The following is an 18699-nucleotide window of genomic DNA, read 5'->3' as shown; positions in this document are numbered from 1 at the left end:
TGTAGTCTCAAGGTGCCCTCGAACTCACAGCGATCCTCCTACCTCTGCCTCCCGAGTGCTGGGATTAAAGTGTGCCACCACGCCCAGCCCTAATACGTCCTTTCTTAACTAGGGTCCTTCATGTGCCTAAGAGGTGAGAAACTACTTTCTCAGTTCTGACAAGCGTGGTCCATAAACGAGTGCCCTTACACACGCATGGAGAACAACTTCATCTGTTACACAAGTTTTATTCTTTGGGGCTGGGGTGTAGCTCAAGGGCAGAGGGTCTGCCTAGTGTGGTTAGTATACCAGACATTATTATGGGCTTTGCCATAGCTATCCAGTTAGGCCCGGCTCTTCTACCTTGCTACTGACCCACGTTCTGGTTTTGCAGCCCATGCTTGGTTGAGCCCGAGGATGTTCTTAGGTCTTCCTTCCTCCTATCCCCTGGGCCCCGCCTCTCATTTTGAGATCGGTTTAGTCATAGTGCAGAGGCCAAGCTCAGGAGCAGCTTTCTGCGTGAATCTCTCCTACATTGTCCATTCTCCTACATTGTCCATTCTCCTACATTGTCCATTTTTTTTTTTTACGTGAGAGAGTGAGAGCAAGATCAAACGTGTGTGTGTGAGAGGAAGGGAGAGAATTGATGCTCCAAGGCCTCCAGCCACTGACGCTTGTGCGTCCGGCTTACCTGGGATTTCAGAGTAGAACGTGGGCCCTCAGGCTTTGCAGGCAAGCGCCTTAACTGCTAAGTCATCTTCCCCGGCTCTCGTTTCACTTCCTAAAACTCCATCTCCCCTTTCACTGGCCATGTTGAACTCTTCCAGTATCTCCAAAGGATGAAGGGCACATATGCGTCCTTTTACTCCCCGTGCCCGGGACTGAACGGTGGCTTGACAGCAAGGTTGAACAAAGATGAACAGAAGCGGGGAGTTCAGTTGGTTCCTTGTTGCCTGGTTTGACCATGGGTTCACAGCACACGCGGGAGCCTGGGTGAGGCTTGGAAGAAGAAAACAGCCTTGGAATGAGTGTTCTTTCTGCGTATGCTGTGTGTCACCTGAAATGCCACGCCGACTGAACCCTTATCAATAATTGATATGCCCTCCTCCTCCCTCTAAGAGCCCGAGTCCAAATCGTGTATTGGACCTTGTGCTCAGAATTCGTCAGTGCCCGACTTCATATTTCCATGCGCACCACACTGGTGTAGCAATTTCAAGTGCGAGTGCCCATTATGCCTGCTGTTACTATATATGTTATTGCCAGGTTTTGACCGCTGATGTTAAATATTTATCCCCTGTTGCAGACAGGTTCGCATTGCTGGTAGAAATCACCCAACGAAGAGCAGCTTGTGGGGAAAAGAGGTTTATTTTGGCTTATAGGCTCAAGGGGAAGCTTCATGATGGCAGGAAAAAAAATGATGGCATGAGCAGACAATGGACATCATCCCCTGGCCAACTTAAGGTAGACAATAGGAACAGGAGAGTGTGCCACACACTGGCATGGGGAAACTGGCTATAACACACATAAGCCTGCCCCCAACAATATATTCCCTCCAGGAGGCTTTAATTCCCAAATCTCCTTCAGCTAGAAACCTAGCATTCAGAACACCTAAGTTTATGGGGGACCCCTGACTCAAACCACCACATCCTTGTACTTACTTACACAGACTATGTTACTTCCTACCGAATGCTATAAGCTGCTTCCGTAAGCCAGCCCAAACATGAAAACTAAGCATTATTTCCCGGCTTAGAAATCATTTCAGTGATGATAACGGTCTTTAAACTTTGCATTTCTGAAGCAGATTGTATTTGACAGTCCTCAAGGGCTGTTGGACCGTAAGTCACGCAAAGCTGTAAATCAGTCAGCTCTTTGCTAAGACGTCGACTTTGCACCCAGAAAGCACGTTACCTTCCACATCTGAACAAAAGGTAGAATAAGGGAAGTTATTTCTCCAGAGTTAGGTTTTACATTTGCCTTTCAAATTTTAAATGTGAAAGCTTTTTACCTTGTAACAGTCCTTCATGGTATGATGTTTTATATGGTTATTTATTTATTTATTTATTTTCGAGGTAAGGTCTCACTCTAGCCCAGGCTAACCTGGAATTCACTATGTAGTCTCAGGGTGGCCTCAAACTCATGGTGATCCTCCTACCTCTTCCTTCTGAGTGCTGGGATTGAAGGCATGTGTCACTACGCCCCGCATATGTGGTTATTTCTTACAATTGTTTCAGTTCTGGTCTGGGAGAAGAATCCCACATAATCCCTCCTGACTTCCAGGAGATGTGGACTGTTATTCTGTCACACCCATAGCCATGGATATTCCCTTTTGCTTCCTTTCTAAAAATAATTTATTTATTTGAGAAAGATAGAGAAGGAGAGAAAATGGGTTTCCAGGGCCTCCAGCCACTGCACACAAACTCCAGACGTGTGTGACGCCTTGTGCATCTGGAGTTACATGGGTACTGGTGAATTGAACTTGGGACCTCAGGCTTTGCTGGCAAGTGTCTTAACTACTGAGCCATCTCTCCAGCTCTGCTTCATATATGTTTTGCCATCAGTGTATCACCGGCATGTCTGCATGTGGTTTCCCACCCTTCTTCCTTATTTTCTTTGTTAGAAATTAATGTAGTGAGAGCTCAGCAGATACACATAGATGATTATGAAGCACTAATATTCCCTAATCAAATCTGGAACAGAGGTAAGGAAATGAAGAAAGCTTTCTATGAGATGCTCATCAAAAGAACTATCTTTCTGGTTAAGGGTTAAAATACAGCTTTCTAAACCAGGCATTGTAGCGCATGCCTTTAATCCCAACACTCGGGAGGCAGAGGTTGGAGGATCGCTGTGCATTCAAGGCCAGCCCGATCCTACATAGTGAATTCCAGGTCAGCCTGGTCTAGAGTGAGACCCTACCTTGAAAAATCAAATACATATAAATTCTTTTCTCCTCCATCCAAAAAAGTAAAAAGTATATAATTTTATTTTTCTATGGTGAGAAAATTCAGATTGATATTTGAGACATTCACAATTATGACTATTTGAATATGACATGAAAAATGGCAACAGGTATAACCATTTACAACCAAAGACCCTCATATTTAGCATAACAAAGATTAATTGGTATTTTTCTTCCAAAGGCCCATAATCTGGTTATCAGAATATATTCTGAACAAATAATCTAGCGTGGCCACTAAAGCTAATATGAGAAAAAAAAAAAATAGAGATATTGTAAGTAGTTCTCTCACAAAATACTAAGGGAGCCAAAGCAAGGTGTTTTCTATGAGGCATTTGTTGCAAATCAAACACCTTAAAAGTAGACTTTCTGGGGCTAGAGAGATAGCTTAGTGGTTAAGTGCTTGCCTGTGAAGCCTAAGGTTTGAGGCTCAATTCCCCAGGACCCACATTAGCCAGATGCGCAAGATGGTGCATCTGGAGTTTGCTTGCAGTGGCTGGAAGCCCTGGCATGCCCATTCTCTCTGTACCTCTTTGCCTCTTTCTCTCTTTGTCTGTCTGTCACACTCAAATAAATAAATAAAAATGAACAAAAAAAATTTTTTTAAAGTAGACTTTCTCAAGCATGTTGCATAAACCCCTGATGGTGTTTGTCCTATGGGAATGTTTGGGTAGATGGTCAGATATAGCCTGGAAATGCATTTGACATTTACACATTAAATGTTCCTGCATTGTTCCTTCCTTTCCCTTTGCATACAATTAGAATTCCTTTAGATTTCTTGAGTAAGCCAGGAAAGTTGAAAAGTTACCGTTTTTTGACCAACTGTTGGGTAACAAATCCTTTGGTGAGAGACAGATATTTTAAAACAAAGTAGAATAGGATAAACAACTAACTAAATAAATAACTAAAAGTGTCTTGTGAGGCCCCCAAAAGTAGGAGTGGAAACTGGGAAGACGTAGAGCATCAAAGGATGTAAGCCATTAAACAATGTACAAGATCACCCAAGATAAACCTTTTTCCTGCTTTTAAAGAATAGAAAAGTCTAGCCAAAGTGTACTCTGGGGCAATGCTGAGAGATTTTTTTTTTTTAATTTTTATTTATTTATTTGAGAGCGACAGACACAGAGAGAAAGAGAGAGAGAGAGAGAGAGAGAGAGAGAGAGAGAGAGAATGGGCGCGCCAGGGCTTCCAGCCTCTGCAAACGAACTCCAGACGCGTGCGCCCCCTTGTGCATCTGGCTAACGTGGGACCTGGGGAACCGAGCCTCGAACCGGGGTCCTTAGGCTTCACAGGCAAGCGCTTAACCGCTAAGCCATCTCTCCAGCCCAACGCTGAGAGATTTGAGAGTAGGCATGAAGTGTAGAAACAGCCCTGTCTGGGGTTTTAAACTCCTGCCTCGCCTTCCAGCCTGTGTACAGTTCTGAGGCTGAAAGTTAGACTGGGTCACCCTGGGCCTATCGTCTTTTCCCTTGTGAATGGGACCTCGCAGACTTTGAGGAGGAAACACGATTTCCATCCTCCCTATTTCTTCCCAAGACAATCCCTGCCGCCTCGTCTCCTCTCAGTCTGTGGGCGGAAAAGGTCAGCCTTGCAGGATGTTGGCCCAAGATGAAAGGAAGGGAAGGAACGCTGGGGGCAGGAGGTTAGCTTGAGAGATGAGATGGCCAGATCCAGACAGTTCAGAAATTAGACTTTCCCTGGGGTCTTCGAAGTGAAGTGACGGCCACTGCTTTCCACCACTAACGCATCAGTGATTGGACCTGCCATCTTGACCTCCACATCTCCCGTGGGTCAGCCACACCAGTCCCCTGGGAGGTCCCCAGCCACCCAGAGCTGAAAACGGTTGCACGTGGCATGAATGCCAAGGCCAGCTCTGGCTTCTTTGCCCAGCCTTACGACTGGGTTCCTTACGCTGTCCACAGTGCGGACTTGCTCTCCATGTTACCTGTGAGCATTTCCTTTATGGATTTCAGTGACGGTACCTTTGCAGAGGACTACACGATTAGTTATAATGAAAGCCAGTTTTACTAGGAGACCAAGGTTCAGAGATGCCGCAGAAGTCTGTTGAGGATATTAAGAAAAATAACCACGGCTGGTAACTGGACAGTGGAATTGTGGTTAATTGGGTTTTATCTTTTTTTTATTTTTTTGTTATTTTTATTTATTTATTTGAGAGCAACAGACAGAGACAGAGGCATATAGAGAGAGGGAGAAAGAATGGTTGGCCAGGGCCTCCAGCCACTGCAAATGAACTCCAGACACATGCGCCCCCTTGTGCATCTGGCTAACATGGGTCCTGGGGAGTCGAGCCTTGAACCAGGATCCTTAAGCTTCACAGGCTAGTGCTTAGCTGCTAAGCCATCTCTCCAGCCCAATTTGGTTTTATCTTTATGTTTATCTGAACTTTCACTAATTTTCTAGGACAACATAATTTGTATGTATAATGTTTAAAGTGAGGGGCTTCTTTTTTGGTTTCATGTGTATGTTCATGTGTGCAAGTGTGCATGTGCATATAGGTATGTGTGAACATACGTGTACACGTCTGCGGAGACCAGCCAACAAACTCACGTGTCATTCCTTGGACACCCTCCACCTATTTTGAGATAAAGCCTCTCATAGCCCCTGAACTTACCAAAGAGACTAGACTGGCCAGTGAACCTGAAAGCCCATCTCTGTATTTTGGGCACTGGGATTATAAGTGTGCCCACTCCCATAACTGGCTAGTGAGCTTTAGAGATCAAACTCAGGTTCTCACAATTGCAAGGCAAGAACTTCACCACCTGAGCTATGGCTCCATCCCTAAAGTAAGTTTCATATTACTTAAGAATAGCGGAGGGGGCTGGAGAGATGGCTTAGCGGTTAAGGCATTTGCCTGCAAAGCCAAAGGACCCAGGTTCGAGTGTCCAGGACCCACATAGGTCAGATGCACAAGGGGGCACCCGTGTCTGGAGTTCGTTTGCAGTGGCTGGAGGCCCTGGTGCACCCATTCTCTCTCTGTCTCTCTGTCTGCCTCTTTCTCTCTCTGTCAGAAAAAAATAAATAAATTTAAAAAAAAGTAGTAGTGGAGAATTGAAGTTGCTTGACTTAGACTAGTGGAGGTAAGAGCTGGGAAGAGAATTCCGCCTGCTTTGATCCCACAGAGGGATGGATGCATTTGCCCAACCTCACTGAGACGGGACTGGAACTGCTCTTACAGTAACACTTTGGCACTAATGACGTAGACACCTTCTGTGTCGTTGGAGGCTCGTGATGAGCACTGGGCAGTTCTGGGTGTTGGTCAGGAGGAGTCGCTCCCTTGTTTTTGTTGTCAGTGAGTGGTAACAACATTGTCGGCTCTCCTTCTCCAGTGTACTCGATGTTCCCCTCCAATGTTGCTGTTCGGGATCTCCACACCTGATCGGCATCAACTTTTTCATTAATATATTTATATACATAGTCATATATCCATTCATGTGTATATATATATGTGTGTGTATTTATATATATATTTATATATATGAAATATATATTATATATATATTTATATATATATGTTAAAATTAAATATATATATATATGAAAAATATATATATATATTTAATTTTTCGAGGTAGGGTCTCACGCTAGCTCATGCTGACCTGGAATTCACTGTGTAGTCTCAGGGTTGCCTCAAACTCACAGCGATCCTGCTACCTCAGCCTCCCAACTGCTGGGATTAAAGGTATGCGCCGCCATGTCCAGCTAAAAAAACAAAAAAATACATTTTTGTATGTATTTATTTGCCAGCAGAGAGAGAGACAGAGAGAGGAGAGAGACAGAATTGGTGAGCCAGGGCCTCCAACTGCTGCACACGAACTCCAGATGCGTGCACCACTTCATGAATTTGGCTTTATGTGGGCCCTAGGGAATCAAACCTGGGTCGTTAGGCTTTGTGGGCAAGTGCCTTAACCGCTGAGCCATCCCTCCGGCCAACCCTTTTCCTTTTTGAACAATGAATATCGCCGTGTGTGAATCTCCTAATAAACAGTACAGTCCAACAGAAACAAAGGTCCAAGGAGAGCTCGGGATGATGAGAGCAGCGTTCACCTACCTTCTTCAAGCTCCATGTCACCAGGGGCACTGTTTATTTCATCACCAAGCCTGCTATTAGCAGCAGACTGGGAAGCTTTGGACTTAATTGATGCGCATAAAGCAAGCTGTTCGCTTAATCTGCGCATCTCATTCAGTTTGCTATACTTACTGCTTCCGGCTGGCATTTTTCCATATAAGGGCATCTCAGTGCCTTCCCAGAGCATCCCTGCCTCTGACTTGATAAACCAGCCCAAGATGGCATTGTGCTTAACGTTTGCATCGTAGGTCGATTGATTAATTCCCAGCCACACCGCTGCCACTTTGCCTTCCACTCCTGCCAGGTAAGTCCAGAACATTCCACTGCTAATGCTCCCAGAAACAACGACCTCAGGGATTCTGTTAGTGTAGATTTATTTTATTGTGACTGCCCGGAAAGACAATCGACTCTAATCGAGCTTGCCTGTCAGATTCCATCGCACGCCTTCACGTTTACACCGAGCGTCTGTTTGCGAACGTACCGCTGGACTCCACAGTCAGCAAGCCTTAAGGCAGACGTGGTAAACATTTTCTGGGCACACTTTTTGGCGGAGCATGCAGTTTGAATGCATTGATGCAGGATGTGGAATATGTGGGGGAAAGGGAGGAAGGGATGTTTTCTCCCTGGTATACACCGCTCTTTTCTAAATACTACCAAAGTCTCTGTAAAATCATAGTTTTATTGAAAGGAGTCCCAAGTTTAAAAGGACAGCAACATTTGCCCCCTCTCTTGGATAATGGGATGTAAATATATCATATTCCATTTGCACTAAGTGGTTTCTCAGGTTTAATGCCCATCCAGGTTGTGTGAAGTGTCTGCAAATCCAGAGGATGTGGCTGCAGTGAAGGGAAGAGCTGGGTGATTAAACAATAGGGGCTGGGCTGGAGAGATGGCTTAGTGGTTAAGGCACTTGCCTGAGAAGCCTAAGGACCCAGGTTCAATTCTCCAGCGCCCACATAAGCCAGAAGCAAAAGGCAGCACATGTGTCCAGAGTTCGTTTGCAATGGCTAGAGGCCCTGGTGTGTGAATTCTCTATCTGCCTCTTTCTCTCTCAAATAAATAAATAAGCATTTTTTTTAAGTTGAAGCTAGCTTTTGTGGTCTGTGCTAAGGAACATGGGCACATGGCGGTGGGCGGGGGGGTGGGTATTGAGTGTGACAGTGGCAGTTTAAGAAAAATGCACAGTCATTGAAAAACACAAAAGGCCACGTGTGGTGGTGCACGCCTTTAATCCCAGCACTCAGGAGGTAGAGGTAGGAGGATCACCGTGAGTTCGAGGCCAGCATGAAACTACATAGTGAATTCCAGGTCAACCTGGGCTAGAGTGAAACCCTACCGCAAAAAAACAAGAAATAAAAATAAAAATAAATCACAAAAGAAAACGTATGATAAACACCGAGATGGGTAAGTGAAATGTAGAGGCTCAGCCAGGCTTGGGTGGGAAAAAGCAATCCGTCACTGTCATGTGCCTTGTCCCGGCCGCTTCCCTTTGGGCGCTGGCCACCTCATTGAGGATCCATTCTTCTGGTATTAACCAAGGTGAGGAAGAATTATAACCTTGACCATGGGGGACAGAAGCTTAGATGTGATGGATGTATCTACTCAGGGTTGGCTATGGTCTCTAAAACACCTACCCTTAACACTATTATCTGCACAATTCAGATAATACCTATGGCTTGGGCCTTATGTCAATAGGTAATAGCAATATCTCAGAAACTAAGAACTGCTGTGACTTTGCTATTTTGTTTTTTTTTTTTTTAATATTTTTATTTTTATTAGAGTAGAGATGGGGAGAGAGAGAGAATCGGCGTACCAGGGCCTCCAGCTACTGGAGATGCAGGTATCACCTTGTGCATCTGGATTACATGGGTCCTGGAGAATCAAACTTGGGTCCTTAGGCTTCGGAGGCAAATGCCTTAACTGCTAAGCCGTCTCTCCAGTCCCTGGGTTTGCTGTTTTATTGGAAGTACCTCACTTATTGCCCACTGCCCACTGGTAGTTAACACTGTCCACATTATTATAAGTGAAAAAAAAAAATCAAAATCACCTAAGACTCAAGAAAGGTAAAGTTCCTCATCCAGGGTCACATAGTAACTAAATAGAGGAAAGGCAGTTGGAATGCAGGTCTACAAAAAAAGGCCCATGTGAGGCCTGGAGAGAAAGCCCAGCAGTTAAGGTGCTTACTCAGAAAGCCTAGTGACCTGAGTTCAATTCCCCAGTACCCATGTAAAGCCAGATGCACAGTAGCACATGCATCTGTAGTTCATTAGCAGCAGCTGGAGGCTCTGATGTGCCCACTCTCTCTCTCTCTCTTTCTCTCTCTTCTGCGCATGGCGGCATATACCTTTAATCCCAGTACTCGAGCAGCTGAGGTAGGAGGATGGCTATGAGTTTGAGGCCAACCTGAGATGAATTCCAGGCCAGGCTGGGCTAGACCAAGACTGTACCTCACACACACACAAAAAAAAGTCCATATAGTTTCCACTTTTATGTAGCCCCTCTTGTTTAATTTGAAATTTTCATTAAATTTTAAGGTAGGAATACATGGGGAAGGGGGGGATGCAAACAAAAGCACTTTTCTTGGGAAAATTGGGACTATATCCCAAGTCAACAATTAAATTCCTGTGTTTTTGATCTGTTGCCCAGATTTTGCACCAGTTGAAATATTGGCAGACACACACTGGAGTGTGATTTCTCAGTGTTGGTTTGATGCTGTGGCCTTCTGAGGAGACATAAAAGCATCCTGATGTCTAGTCTTCATTCCCAGAGCCCCTTGTTAAATTGAAAGGGGGGTGAGGTCTGGGCATGATGAGTTTGAAGCACTTCCCAGGTGATCCTAATGAGTACACAAATAGGGTGGTTTTTTTTTTTTTTCCTCACATCTTATTCTAAAATCTAGACCCATTAATTCAACTGATTCCTGTTACCTCTGCCTTAGACTCCTTCTGGTATCTCAAATGCAACAAACCCAAAAAGAATGTCTTTTCACAAATTTGGTCCTGCTTTTCCTTTTCTTTACTTATTTCTTTTCTGCTTTTTTTTTTTTTTTTTGGCATGTATCTGTGTATGTGTGCATGTAGAAGCCAGAGGTTGACAGTGAATGTCTCCCTCAATCATTTTCCACATTATTGATTGAGAAAAAAAAAAAAAAAACCTCTCACTTGAATCTAGAGCTTACTAATATAACTTGTCTAGCTAGCCACGTTGCCCTGGGCATCCTGCCTCCTTATCCTTCCAAATATTGGGGTTATAAAGAGGCCACTACACCTGCCCAACATTTACCTGGGTGCTCGGAACCCAAACTCTGGTCCTTACGCTTTCATAGTGAGCACTTTACTGACTGAGCCATCTCCCCTGTCTCCTGTGTGTCCTTTAAAAAAAATCAAATATGTCTTGAGAGATAGTTCGGTAGCTAAGCCACTTGCCTATACCTAATGACCCAGGTTCGGGTCCCTAGTACCCATATAAAGCCAGATGTACAAAGTGGCATAGGCTACTGAAATTTGTTTGCAATGGCTGGAGGCCCTAGCACAACCATATTCTCTTTCTCTCTCTCCTTGCAAATAAATAAACAAAATTTAAAAAAAAATCAAATGTTCTTTATGGCGTTGATAAATGTATTACTCTAATTTGCTTAGTTTTTACAAACCTCGGATCTCTCAGTCTTAAGAAGAAATGCTGAAAGGCTGCTTTATAAACTCGTGGCTTGGCATTAGAACTTTCAAAGCCGAGCACGTTCAAGCACTTGTTAGTATTTATTGGAAATCTTGGGATACCTGTGTCCTGAATATCAAAGAAAGGAAGTGCTCAAACGCAATGCTGTCCGTCAGAAAGTTCATTGAAATGAACACTGCTCATAAAAGTGCGTCAAGCCATCAAACTTCAAGTAGGTATTTACAGCTGCCCTTACTTCCACAAGGCCCATCAAGTTTGGAGTATTTACAACTCCCACAGAACACCAGGTTCCAGGGAAAACAGCGTCCAACACAGCCCATTCATTGACTTCAACTCCCCAGTAAGTGAAAGGGATTTTATAGATGTGGTTTATCCAGTAAATGGCCTACAAGAACAAATGGGTGTCTCTGTCATAGCTGGAACTATTCCTGAGATCATCAATTGATGGACTTTTCTTGAAGTGACAAAGCAAAAGGCCATGGGTTCAGATAAGAGATGGCTTAGTGGTTAATGCACTTGCCCACAAAGCCTAAGGACCCAGGTTCAGGTTCCATTCCCCAGTACCCACATAAGCCAGATGCACAAGACGGTACATGCATCTGGAGTTTGCAGTGGCTGGAGGCTCTGGCATACCCATATTCTCATTCTCTCTCTGTCTCTGTCTTTCTCTCTCTCTCTCTTTAATGACTAAATAAATAATATATTGGGGGAAAAAAAACCCTGAAGAGTCCAGAATTAGTCTAAGTAAATTCAAAAGTTTAGTGGTAGCGAGAAAAGAAGTCTCTGTCTCTCTGGATTAATTTCTCCTCTTCCTCAGCCTCCACTCTGCTTCAGTCACACCCTGCCCTGTACTGTCCCTTACAAGTCCAGATTTCAATTTCACCAGCTGCTAATCCATTTCACTCTTGCATCTGCCTTTAATCATTTCTTATCTGAGGCTCACTGAACCTGCATGAGTCTTGGAGAGTGGGCAGGCTAGAGAGCCATGAAAAAATTCAAGCACTGAATTTTCAGTATAATTCACATCCACAACTACCTTCTTTCCCATATAGCTCTAAGAAGGCCAATTAGTCATCTTGTGCTAATATTTCAATGTATTCGATACATATTGTATATTAAAATGTACTTAGGGGCTGGAGAGATGGCTTAGTGGTTAAGGCACTTGTCTGCAAAACCAGAGGACCCAGGTTCGATTCCCCAAGACCCACATAAGCCAGATGCACAAAGTGGCACATGCGTCTGGAGTTCATTTGCAGCACCTGGAGGCCCTGGCTTGCTCATTCTCTCCCTCCCCCCCCCCCCCTCTCTCTCTCTCTCTCTCTCTCTCTCCATCTGTCTCTGCCTCTTTCTCTGTAATAAATAATGTATTTAAAGCCGGGTGTGGTGGCGCACACCTTTAATCCCAGCACTCAGGAGGCAGAGGTAGGAGGATCGCCATGAGTTCAAGGCCACCCTGAGATGACAGAGTTAATTCCAGGTCAGCCTGAACCAGAGTGAGACCCTACCTCGAAAAAAAAAAAAAATAATAATGTATTTATGATGAAAGACTATATATTCAAGCACTCAGTCAGGTTTCTAACATCAGATTATATATCTTTTAAAGTGAGAGCTTCCCAGTTTTTATTTTTTACATGAACTTTGAAATTTTTTCATAAAACTGAAAAGAAACTGAAACAAAAATGAATTTATGATTAAACTGAATCTATCTTGAGTGCTTTCTGTCTGGCTATAAACTTCTCTATCAAAAAGACCACCTCTGCTCTGTGACTTGCTTTTACTTTTTAAATTTAATTTAATTTAATTTTAGAGACAGTGAGAGAGGATCTGGAGGGTCAAACGTGGGTCCTTAGACTTCATAGGCATGTGCCTTCATCTCTAAGCCAGCTCTCCAGTCTGCGACTTACAGTTTATTTTTCTCCAGCCACAAAATCAGAATGCAAATTAATATTCACTAAATTCTACTTATGTTAGAACCAGCTCTGAGTTGCTCGAATACAAAGAAAAGAAGTTTACAATGACATTTAGAAGCAGTTGGTGTCAAGAAAATTGGTCTCTCCGCCATTAGCCCTCCCCTGTAATGTTGAGGAAGTCATTTAAATGTTTTATGCTTTTCTAAAATGGAGATAAGATGGGCTAGCAATATAATGTCTGATAATAAAATTGTGAGCGGCATGTGCAGCGACTTTGTAACTAGCAAGTGCTGTGCAAATAAGTGTGAGATAGTGTTATTGTACAGTTTTGAATGTAACATCTTATATGAGGAAATTAAGTGATAATGGCAGGGTTTTTTTCAATTGCAAGTCACCTCTATTTTGTGTTCATTAAATTCACCACCAGCGCTTATTACAATAGTTTAGCATTATGGGTAAAGTTCTATAACAGCTTTCTTGAAACTGTGCATAGTAATGTTGGGGAGTTCTACATCAGAAACGCTTCCAGCAATTCAGGGAAGGTGGGTGTCACAGTCAGGTTCTCATTGCTGGCAGAAATCACCCGACCAAGAGCAGCTTGTGGGGGGAAAAGGTTTATTTTAGTTTACAGACTTGAGGGGAAGCTCCACGATGGCAGGAGAAAACGATGGCATGAACAGAGGGTGGACATCACCCCTGGCCAACATCAAGTGGACAATAGCAACAGGAGAGTGTGCCAAACACTGGCAAGGGGAAGCTGGCCATAACACCCATAAGCCTGCCCCCAGCAATGCACTGCCTCCAGCCGGAGTTAATTCCCAAATCTCCATCAGCCAGGGAGACTGGCATTCAGAACACCTAAGTTTTGGAGAGACACTTGAATCGAACCACCACAACGGGAAGGTGTAACTGTAAAGCAGAAAACAATGGCAGCTGTGGTGCTGTATGGAAGAAAAGCTTTATGTCATGGGGATCCTGAAGTGTGGAAATGTACCAGCTAGAGGTCTAGTTGCATTCCATTAGCATTCTCAGCCTGGCGTGGTGGCTCCTGCTTATGCCTGTGATCCCAGCATGGAGGAGGAGACGGAAGCCAGAAGATCATGAGTTCAAGGACAGCCTGGGCTGTGCTGTAAATTTCAGAGGCAGCCTAAGCTATATAGCAAGATCCTGCCTCGAAGCAAAAAAAAAAAAAAATAACATCCAGAAAGTTGGGACTAGGGAGAAGGTTCAGAGGTTAGAGCTGCTTTTTGCAAAACCTGCCAATGTGGGTTCAATTCCCTAGCCACCCATGTAAAATGGTACAAGTGTCTGGTGTTCATTTGCAGTGGCAAGAGACCAGGGCACACACGTTCACACGCAAACACATCCATATGCAAGCACACATGTGCAAGTAAATGTTTCTTTAAAAAAGTTTTCAAGAAGTAAAAAATGAAGGAACACCCTATACTGGCTGGCAGCCATATGGCGAAGCATCTGAGTGAGCAGTAAAAAACGAGACATTTTACAGAAGGGAAAAGAGACATGGACATGAGAGAGTGGTAAGTCAGAAGGACAAATGCCCAGAGCTGTGGGAGTGGCGTGGAGATGAGACCCGCAGGCTGTAGCGAGGAGCCGTGGAAACACTGGCGTTGCTGAAATGGGAGAGAGAACGAGGTAGGTTACTGGTGTGCCTCATACGTATGTGACAGTGTAGCATCAGTTCCCTAGCAACCCCTTTCTATCTGCCACAGAAGTCTTTCATTAATAATCAGGTTGCGTGATGATGATCCTAACCAGAAATAGACATAGAAAAATGTTCCTTGTCCCGACCTTGGTTTTGATATAATCAGACAGTATCAACTCGATAATAATAAGCGCGGCATCTTCAATGGAAACGTTTTTACTTCCTAAAGTATGTACTAAATAACTTTATACTCTTGATTCGTTAATTGGTTTTTAAACAAGCCACTTTAAATGTAACGTCAACTTCATTTTTAAAGATGTTTTCAAGTTTCACAGAGGATTTTAAGTGTGAAAGGAAATTCACACTTCCCAAACAAAAATATTGCACCCTGTAGCTCACATTCTGGTTCACTGATTCTAAATTGAAGCACACATTAAAAACTCCAAAATGGGCCGGGCGTGGTGGCGCACGCCTTTAATCCCAGCACTCGGGAGGCAGAGGTAGGAGGATCGCTGTGAGTTCGAGGCCACCCTGAGACTACATAATGAATTCTAGGTCAGCCTGTGCTAGAGTGAGACCCTGCCTCAAAAAAAAAAATTATTACATGTATGATATATAATATTATAATTATATATTAATATATAATATAATAATATATATTAAAATATTAAATAAAAACTAAAAGCCAAGTTTATAAAACTACTAACGGGCAAAATTCAAACTTCTAAGGAATGAGGAATTGAAGCAAAGCAAAACGCAAGGGCCCCTGGGTAGCACAGTGATGTCCCGGTGGATTTTGCTAGCTTCGGGTGAGCAGAGGACCGAGGAGCTGGTCTGACCACATTTCCCCTTCAGCGGGTCCAGCTCTCTCTAGAGACCGGCCGTGATGCCCTGTCGCTGACGGGAAGCAAGATGCGCCTGGAGTGACCTTGGGAGTGCTTGTGATGAGGACCACAGCTCCGAGCTTTTCCTCTTCCTGCCATGCCCACCGTCCTTCGTCACAGCAGAACGCAGCCCACAGGAAACCTGCCCCCAAATGCCACCCTGGCCTTCCTGCCCGCTTCCAACTGGAGATCCTAACTAGAGCTCCCTAATGGTAAAAGGGAGAGCTGTAAATGCATGTTGACCTTCACCTCGGGTGATGGACCCTAAGTCCACTGTGAAAATAAAGAAAAAGTGGGAGTTGAAAGAAAAGGCCTGAGAGGGGGAGAGACAGCTATGGTGTGCTCGCTCTCCCTCTCTCTCTCTCTCTCTCCCTCACCCTCTCTCTCTTTCTCTCTCTATCTCCCCATTTCTCTCGCCCTCTCTCTCTTTCTTTATCTTGCTCTCCCTGTCTCTTTCTCTCTCTTTGTTTCTCTCCCTCTCTCTCTCTCTCTCTTCCTCTGTCTCTTTTCTCTTTCTCTCTCCCTCACCCTCTCTCTCTTTCTCCCTCTGTCTCTCTATTTCTCTCTCCCTCTCTTTCTCTCTTTATCTTGCTCTCCCTATCTCTTTCTCTCTCTGTTTCTCTCTCTCCCTCCCTCCCTCTCTCTCTCTATCTCTTTTCTCTTTCTTTCTCTCTCTCTCTCTCTGTATCTTTTCCCTCTCTCTCTCTCTCTCTCTCTCTCTCTCTCTCTCTCTCTCTCTCTCTCTCTCTCTCTCTCTGTCTCTCTCCCCTGGGTCTTCCACTCCCACAGACCACACGGTGATCTCCATTCAAAGACAGCACTTTCACCAGGAACTGACTGGAGCTGCTCGGGCACAAGGAGGGGAAAATCCACAATAGTGCTAGAAAGAAACACAAGACTGGGGACAGACGTGGGGACAAAAGATAAAGAGAAAGGGAAGAGATCAGGAAAAACAAAAAGAGGAGGAAAAGAAGATGTGGAAATAGCACAAATTGTGGTTATCCCGAACAACACATGAGTTTAAACCCAGCAGATGTCCCATTACTCTCTCACTGTGATTCATATTTTAATAGTTTTTAAAAAATATTTTACTCATTTATTTGAAAGAAAGTAAAAGAGGCAGAGAGAGAGAGAGAAGAGGGGGAGAATGGGCATGCCACGGCCTCTAGCCATTGCAAACCATCTTGGCTTTCCGTAGATACTGGGGAATTGAACTAGGGTCCTTTGGCTTTGCAGGCAAGCACCTTAACCACTGAGCCATCTCTCTGGTCATGGCTGTGATTCTTTTTTTTTTTTTTGGTGTTTCAAGGTAGGGTCTCACTCTGGCTCAGGCTGACCTGAAATTCACTCTGTAGTCTCAGGGTGGGCTCAAACTCTCAGCGATCCTCCTACCTCTGCCTCCTGAGTGCTGGGATTAAAGGCGTCCGCCACCACGCCCTGCATGGCTGTGATTCTTAAGGTGACAACATGTCACTAGCTCCAGAAGAGTGCCTCCTCTCAGATCATAGTTCTGCCCATAATGTCCTTTCCTATGACTTGAGGATATTGAACTCTCCACAGGGGCTGGCTGGGAAACGCCAGAGCCTTCAGTGGTTCATTTGAGCTCACGCCAAACAGCACAGAGACCTTCAGGCAGCTCCCCACCATCGAGAGTCAAAACCTCCTGGACCATCTCGGAAGAAGCAGCTCATGGGTTCACGGTGTAGGGGTGCTGTGTGGGCACAAGAGCAGTGCCAACAGCTTCAGACACCTGGCTGACATTGACACTTGGCATGACATGAAATTTCTCCGAGCTCCAGTGTACCCAACCATACCTTGTCAGTTCTGCTCGGTGCACGTAATGGTAACGAGGCACTGTGCAAGTAATCCTAGCATACAGCATGGCAGACGACGGAAACAGAATTCCTCCCAGCACAAGAGACTTTGGCGAAGGGATTACTTATAAGAGTTTGGGCTAAGATAAGAAAGCGGAGAGGGAGGCGCCAGCAAACTGTCACTGGAGGAAACCGTTGCCACCATGAGTCCTGAAGGCAAGGGAATGGAACTGAGTTTTAGCCATCTCCAGGGACAGCAGAAGTTATGGAAGAGAACCCCGAGGAGCTGCCCCGGGGAGAGAGCCAGAGCTGATGGACAAGCCGGAGGTAGCAAGTGACTTTCTTCTCCCTCCATCCAAGCTCCAACGACAGCGCCTGTGACCAACCCACAAGAAAAGGAAGCTGGGACAGCACAGATCTCAGTCTCCCTGACACAGAGCAGGGCACAGACAGTAACAGATGAGACAGGAGGAGGCTGCAGGAGACTTTCACTAGTATCACTTACAGCCTTCATTCCTGACCCACGGGGCACACAGACACACCCTCCCTCACGTTTCTAAACAAAATTGCACGTGTAAGGTTGGAAGAAACAGCTTGTATTTAGCTAATGGTACCATTAATGACTACTTGCCAAGTCCAGTAATGAATCCAAGCTAGACATTACTCTTGTTTCTCCTAAGCCTTGGGGGTCACTATGTGTTGGCAAGAAATATTAACTCTTTTCACTCAAATCCTGTCTCTTGGCTCCCTAAGAAACTCATGCCCTTCCCCAAAGGCATTTCTAATGAATTGCTTAGCACTAAAGGTATCAGACATCTGAGATGTCAAAAAGGACAAATTAGGGGGGCTGGAGAGATGGCATAGTGGCTAAGTCACTGGTCTGTGAAGCTTAAGGACCCAGGTTCGATTCCCCAGAACCCACATAAACCAGATGCACAAAATGGCACAAGCGTCTGGAGTTCGTTTGCAGTGGCTTGAGGCCCTGGTGTGCCCATTCTCTCTCTATCTGCCTCTTCCTTTCTCTCTCTCTCTCTCTCCCCCTCTCTTTCAAATAAATAAAACATAAAAAAAAAAAGAAAGAAGAAAATGAGAAAGCAGGAATCTGGGGAGAGGGCTCAGCGGTTACATGTGTTTCCGGAACCCACTGGCCTGAGTACAGGTCACTCAACACCATATAAAGCTGGATGGGCATGTGTTTGCAGTAACAAGAGACCCTGACACAAATGCACATGTACACACACACACCCACACCATGCATGCACGCAGGCAAGTGCACACACACATACACACACTCAAATGAAATTTTTTTCATTTTGAGAGAGAGAGAGAGAGAGAGAGTGGTTGTGCCAGGACCTTCACCCTGCTGTGAATGAACACCAGACATTATGTGCCCCTTGTGCCTATGGGCAACATTGCATGCCTTCCTCACTGTGCATCTAGCTACGTGGGACCTGGGGATTTGAACATGAGTTCTTAGGCTTCACAGGCAAGAGCCTCAACCGCTCATTCATCTCTCCAGCCCTCAAGTAATGTTTTAAAAAGAGATGAGCAAGCAGCTTACCATGTATAATGTATACCTTGACTTCTTTTTTTTTTATTTTTTAAAAATTATTTACTTATTTATTTATTTGAGAGAGAGAGAGAAGGCACTCTAGGGCAACCAGCCACTGCAAACAAACTCCAGATGCATGTGCCACCTTGAGCATCTGGCTTATGTGGGTACAGGAGAAGCGA

The 18699-nt window shown here is 44.6% G+C and overlaps 1 protein-coding gene across 3 annotated transcripts in view; it reads left to right on the top strand.

The window, feature by feature from the left end:
• The window catches only part of Rab3c (RAB3C, member RAS oncogene family), a 262926-nt gene that overhangs the window by 169624 nt on the left and 74603 nt on the right, over positions 1-18699 (top strand). The gene's annotated exons all lie outside the window — the stretch shown is intronic.

The sequence above is a fragment of the Jaculus jaculus genome, chromosome 20 (genome assembly GCF_020740685.1).
Source record: "Jaculus jaculus isolate mJacJac1 chromosome 20, mJacJac1.mat.Y.cur, whole genome shotgun sequence".
Taxonomy (NCBI): Eukaryota; Metazoa; Chordata; class Mammalia; order Rodentia; family Dipodidae; genus Jaculus; species Jaculus jaculus.
Note: the sequence above shows the minus strand (reverse complement) of the source record. Positions and strands in the feature narration are given on the sequence as shown.